The sequence below is a fragment of the Alexandromys fortis genome, unplaced genomic scaffold (genome assembly GCF_014885135.2).
Source record: "Alexandromys fortis isolate MF-2015 unplaced genomic scaffold, M_Fortis_MF-2015_v1.1 scaffold_114, whole genome shotgun sequence".
NCBI lineage: Eukaryota > Metazoa > Chordata > Mammalia > Rodentia > Cricetidae > Alexandromys > Alexandromys fortis.
In genome coordinates this window covers 2221731-2228040 of record NW_026068046.1, presented here as the reverse complement: position 1 = coordinate 2228040, position 6310 = coordinate 2221731, and positions in this window count along the sequence as shown.

Here is a 6310-nt window from a genome sequence, read left to right as displayed (position 1 = left end):
AGGCATGATCTGGAATCTTATATGCCCTCATCATAAATTGTTATTATTACTATTTGAAATGGTGATATGCCCCTCCCCTGACTCCCTGCATCCTTGTAAAAAGCCAGATGTGACAGTGCACATTGGTAACCCAGCCACTGATGAAGTAAAGACGGGGGATTCAAGGGCTCTGGCCAGCGACTTTTTTTTTTTTTAATGAAATGGAGGCCAGGCGGTGGTGGTGCACGCCTCTGATCCCAGCACTCGGGAGGAAGAGACAGCAAGAGTTCTGTGAGTTTGAGGCCAGCCTGGACAGTCAAAGCTACAACAAACTGTGATGTGGGAGTGATTTCTTATTAATAAAGAAACTGCCTAGGCCCATTTGATAGGCCAACCCTTAGGTAGGTGGAGAAAACAGAACAGAATGCTGGGAGAAAGAAGCTGAATCAGGAGTAGCCATGATTCTCCCATTCCAGGCAGACACAGGTTAAGATCATCCCTGGTAAGCCACCTCGTGGGCTACACAGAATATTAGAAATGGGTTAGAACAATATGTAAGCGCTAGCCAATGAGAGGCTGGAACTAATGGGTCAGGCAGTGTTTAAAAGAATACAGTTTCCGTGTAATTATTTCTGGGCATAAGCTAGCCATGTGGGCGGCCGGGTGCCGGGAACGTAGCCCCGCCGCTCCTATCACTACAGTTCTGTCTAGAGAAAAATAAACCAAGAAAAAAATGAAGTGGAAAAAGATAGAGGAAGATATTCAATGGCTACCTCTGACCTTTCCCCACCACACACACAAACACTTATTGGACAGGCAAATTGGTCTGTTGGTAAAGTGTCTGCCCTGCAAGTCTGATAACTTAAAAGGGTGTGTGCATGTATGCATGCATACATGGTGTGGGAGCAGACTCTCAAAAGTTGTCTTCCGATCTCCACATGCATATACTTATACCAACACATCAAACACATACATACAATAATTAATTTTTTGAAACATGGTTTCTCCACATAGCTCTGACTTTCCTAGAGTTCACTAAGCAGATCAGGCTGGCTTTGAACTCACAGAGATCCACCTTGTCTCTATCTCCCAAGTGTTGGAATTAAAGGCATGTGCCATCATACCTGGCTAAATTAAATTTTTTTGATTAACTTTTTAGTTAGCGTGTAAAATGATGTCTCTTTGTGGCATCTTCATATATACACACATTGTGGTTTGCTCATATCCAATTACTGTCCCTTGTTCACGCTATTTCTGTAGTCTCCTTTCTGCCTTCATGATATACACACGCATACCTATACGTGTGTATCTAGATTCTCCATGAGAAGAAACATGCAAGATTTGTCTTTTTTTGCACATTTGAAGTTTACTCATGTAATCGTCAACCCAAATCATAATGCTAGTCTTCCCATTATCATAGGGCTCCCTAAAGAGATCAATGATAATAATCAAGACTGCTGGAATTTTCTACTGATCAGTGAGAAGATGAGTGCCTTGGAACTCTCTTGCTGTTTTAACTCTGAAATGCGCATCTGGAAGGACCAAAAGAGGTTTGAGGGATCTGAGGAAAGCAGCAGAGGCTAGGCTGCTTTCTCAGGTAGAACACATATTTTTAGACATGTTATTTTTGCTTGTCAGTTTGTTGATTTTTCATGTCCAGTTCTTCGTTAGTCTGAGTCACTCCGCTCATTTTCTCCTGCCTGTGTCCGGTTCCTCCACAGCTTTGCGGAGGTCCATTTCCTTTGTGTGGTTCACTTGAGCATTTCTCTGACTCATGTTTCGTCAGCACTTCTGCCATAATTATTCCATAGATTCAGTCCTCTCTCCACACTGAATTTTTCTAGCATTATTTTCTTCACTTCCTGCCTTTAACAAGATTTTTCTTCATAGAGAGATCAAAAGATGAATACTTTTCAACGAGGGCTGAAGTGCTGAAGCTGTTATGAATAGACTCATGGGGATAGCATAGAGGTGGTGATATCTATGGATTGTCTTCAGCAATAGGAAGGAAGTAGACATTAGATTTGTCATTGAGCTCTGGCTCCTGGCTTTCACCTGTGTTGGGGCAATAGATGAGCCCAATGTCATGGTCATGGGTAACAGTCTGTTCTGGTTCAAATGTGTGTGTGTGTGGGGGGTGTTGATGCCTATTTTCTTGGTTGCAATTGTACTTAGTGACCCTTGCCATTACATTTAGAATACCCATTAAATGGGTTATTCAGCTACAGAGGGCACTACTCCTGACATACAGATAATGGGAACTGCTTTTGAGAACTCTTGAGTGTTTTTTATTCTTTAAATGGGCTTAATTAACTTTTTCTTATATTATTACCCTATGCAGTAACCCCAAATAAAACCTGGGTCCTCTGCACAGAGAATCTAATGATTGAAGAGTTCCTGATGGGAGATTTGATGAACATGGTTGAGGTCAGATGGTCAGATTATTGTAGGCCTTGGAGGTGGCCTTGGTGAAGTTGTCTAGGGTGGTAATGAAGCCCCTGGCTGACATCTGGAAATCATCAATACCTGCCATCATCAACAAATTCTTGGGCACAGGAGCAGAGATGATGCCAGTTCATCTAAGGACAGAAATGAGATGCACTAACACAAAGCCACTACATCCTGTCACCTATATGGAACAGTGTGGGGCTTCTGTTTTAGGGTTTTATTACCCTAAGAATAAAGAAGAATAAAGAAGAGACACCATGACCATGGCAACTCCTATAAAAGAAAACATTTAATTGGGGCTGGCTTACAGCTCAGAAGTTTAGTCCATTATTGTCGCTGTGTGATGTGGGAGTCCCCTCTGTGTGCTGTGATTACCATTAATGAATAAAGAAACTGCCTTGACCTGTTGATAGGGCAGAACTTAAGTAGGCAAAGAAGATGGAAGCTGGAAAAAAGAAGGGCAGAGAGAGAGATGCCATGGAGCCTCCAGAGTCAGACATGCTGAATCTTTCTGGGTAAGCCACTGCCACATGGCGATATACAGATGAATAGAAATAGGTTAAATTAATGTAAGAGTTTGCCAATAAAAAGCTAGAGCTAATGGGCCAAGCAGTGATTTAATTAATACAGTTTCTGTGTGATTATTTCGGGGTTAAGCTCGCTGGGCGTCCAGGAACCAAACAAGTGACCTTCACCCAACAGTTGTGGGAAGCATGGTGGCACACAGGCAGATATGGTGCTATAGATTTAACTAGGAGTACTACATCTGGATAGGCAGGCAGCAGAAAGAAAGAATGAGCCACTAGGTTTGTATTGAACTTTTGAAACCTCAAACAAAGCGTGCCCCCAGTGGCATACTTCCTCCAACAAGGACACACCTCCCAATAGTGCCACTCTCTATGAGCCTATGGAAGCCATTTTCATTCAAACCATCACAGCTTGATAATCTTGTTTCCTCAGTAGCCTCTCCACACAAGGACAATGGGAAGTTTGGACAAGACGATGGCCCCTTGGATGGCAATGGCTACCTCCTTGGGTCAGTTAACCCCAAGACAAACATGACCATTGTAGTGCTCAATGTTAACAAAAACCTTGTACCTGCGCTGCTGGTTAACCTGAGTCTGCCTCTGCACTGGCATGACTGGTCTTCAGACCCTCATCCTTAGGGGCTGCTTCCAGGAAAAAATTAATAATCTCAGGCTCTTCATTGGGTGGGGAGAACAGTTAGAGCTCATCCAGGGACTTGGACTTGATTTTTTTTCTTGGTTGTGAGCCTAACCCTTAATGGTTGAGCCATCTCTCCAGCCCCCAGGGACTTGATTCTTATGTCCTTGACTAAGCTGCCAAGCTTGGTGAAAGGAATCCACTCCTCTCTGGCTTTTCCTCTATGAGCTTTCTGACCTTAGCCTCTTCTTAGAAGAAAATTCCTTGGCCTCCCAACCTGGGCTGCACAGGTACTGCTGGCTTTCCTCCTGCACTGGGATCACCTACCAACTCCCACCATTTGGTGTTTTCCTTGAGAATCAAGGGATTTTAAATTAACACCCCCACACACACACACCACAGACACAAACATGGCCTTGCTGTAGCTCTAGGTAACTTCAAAAGATCAATCACTGGGCCTCAGCCTGAGTTGTGCTGGGAATTACAGGTTTGTGACCGCATTCTCGATCGACCTGGTTCTACCCGCGCCATCCCCAATTGATTTCTTTTAACTCCTGGGCTGATAGCTTGCCATTTCTTTCCACTGAATACTTTCTGTATTTAATCTGGCTTTGTCTCTTTTTGGAGTTGTTCTCATCTTTGTGTTGTATTTGAGCATCTAATACCAAAGTTGAGGAGATAGCAACTGGGTGTATATATAGCTGAGTCTCACCATCACACCCCCGAATTTCTGAGCCACTGTCTTCAGGCATGAAAGGAGGTGGATTGCCTCTGGGTTAACATCAGGATCAATGAGAACCATTTTACACATTTTCATGTCATTATTGGTTACTTGTGACTGTTGACTATGACCCAGAATGGTAGGTAGTTGGATCGGGCCAATAAAGGCCATCTTTCCTGGGGGCAAATTTCCTTAAAAGACTCATTTCTGTTCAATCAAACTATTTCCCATTACCTACTTGAAGCTGCTTCTATACTACATGTCTGTTTGGCTAGGGGATATATCTTTTAAGTGGAGGTATTGACTTCACCACACTGTCACCACACTGACTTTAACTACTCTTCTGGGATTCTAAGGAACCAGTGTTCCCGTTGGCCAGGTCCACTCAGTTGCCCCTTTCCAGTTTCAAATCTCTTGCTGCTTCCTGCAGTAGCACACACACACACACCTTTTGTTCTCTGCCCTGTAAGCAGATACACCCGGTAAAGCCACCCAGGTGTACTGGAAGTCCCTTACTGGTAAGGTGCTGTTCCTGTGCCTGCTATATCACTCTCTCTCATTCTTTTGTCTCCCCCTCTTCTATCACTTTAGAACTCTTCCTCTCCTCACACAATTCCCCAGCTGTTTTCTTGTTTTATATCCATCTATCTTAATCTGGCTTTACACATGATCATAAATGTTTGATTAAAGCTTTCTCTTCTATGATAAGAGAGGTTTGTATTTTTTGTTGTGGTTGCTAATTTTACTTGGTTATGACAATTGATCCTTGACAATTGAGAGGTTTTATTTTTTTTTCAGACAAGGTTATCTGAAGAAGGCCCCTTCCTCTTGCAATTTCTTAGGCAGGTGTAGTCCCTGGGGCTTGTAAGTTCAGTGCTTTGTGGACTAAGGCAGGCCACTTATGACATTCTAGCTACTATGAAGTAAGGAACATATTAAAGGTACAGCTCTCATATTTGGGGGTAGCAGTTTCTAAATACCATCAATTCACATTCCTAGAGTCTTAACTTTACATTTGCTTACTCAATTTGAAATCTCTTTTAACTCTGCCCTCCCAAAAACATATTTGAGAATAAATTGCAAACAAATAAACGAGCAAACAAAAACCCAAAAACTAGAGCTGGGCGGTGGTGACTTGATGTGGGAGTGTCATATCAATCTGTTGATTTCATTGGCTGAGCAATAAAGAAACTGCTGGCCCTGATAGGTTAAAAGATAGGTGGGCGGAATAAACAATAGGATGCTGGGCGGAAGAGGAAGTGAGGTCAGACTCTGCTCTGCTTCCGGAGAGACCGGACAGCTCTGCTGGAGAAGAGACGCCATGCTCAGCTCTCCCGGGTAGACGCGATAGCTCTGCTCTCTGAGGCACACACGATGAAGATGGACATAGGCTAGAATCTTCCTGGTAAGCGCACCTTGGGGTGCTTACACACATTATTAGAAATGGGCTAGTCCAGGTGCGAGAATTAGCCTGTAAGGGCTAGAGTTCATGGGCCAAGCAGTTCTTTAAATGAATACAGTTTGTGTGTTGTTATTTCGGGCATGAGCTAGCCAAGCGGCCCGGGGTGTTGGGGACGCAGCCCCGCCACCGCTCCTATTTCAACAGTGACTCACGCTTTTAATCCCAGCACTCGGGAGGCAGAGGCAGGTGTATCTCTGTGAGTTTGAGACTATCCTGGTCTATAAGAGCTAGTTCCAGGACAGGCTCCAAAGCTACAGAGAAATACTGTCTCAAAAAAACCAGAAAAAAAGTTGCAAAATCTGTCATTATTTCAGTGAGACGTTTCTTTTTTGAGACTGGGTCTCTCTACATACTTTCAGCTTGGGGTGCTCAGTTTCAGCCTCTGAGTCCTTAGATTTTCGGCTTGTGTCACCATGCTTGACCGAGTCTTCTTTATTTCTTTCTTTTCTTTCTCTTTTCCTTTTATTTATTTTTATTTTTGTTTTTCTAGACACGGTTTCTCTGTGTAACCGCCCTGACTGTCCTGGAACTCACTT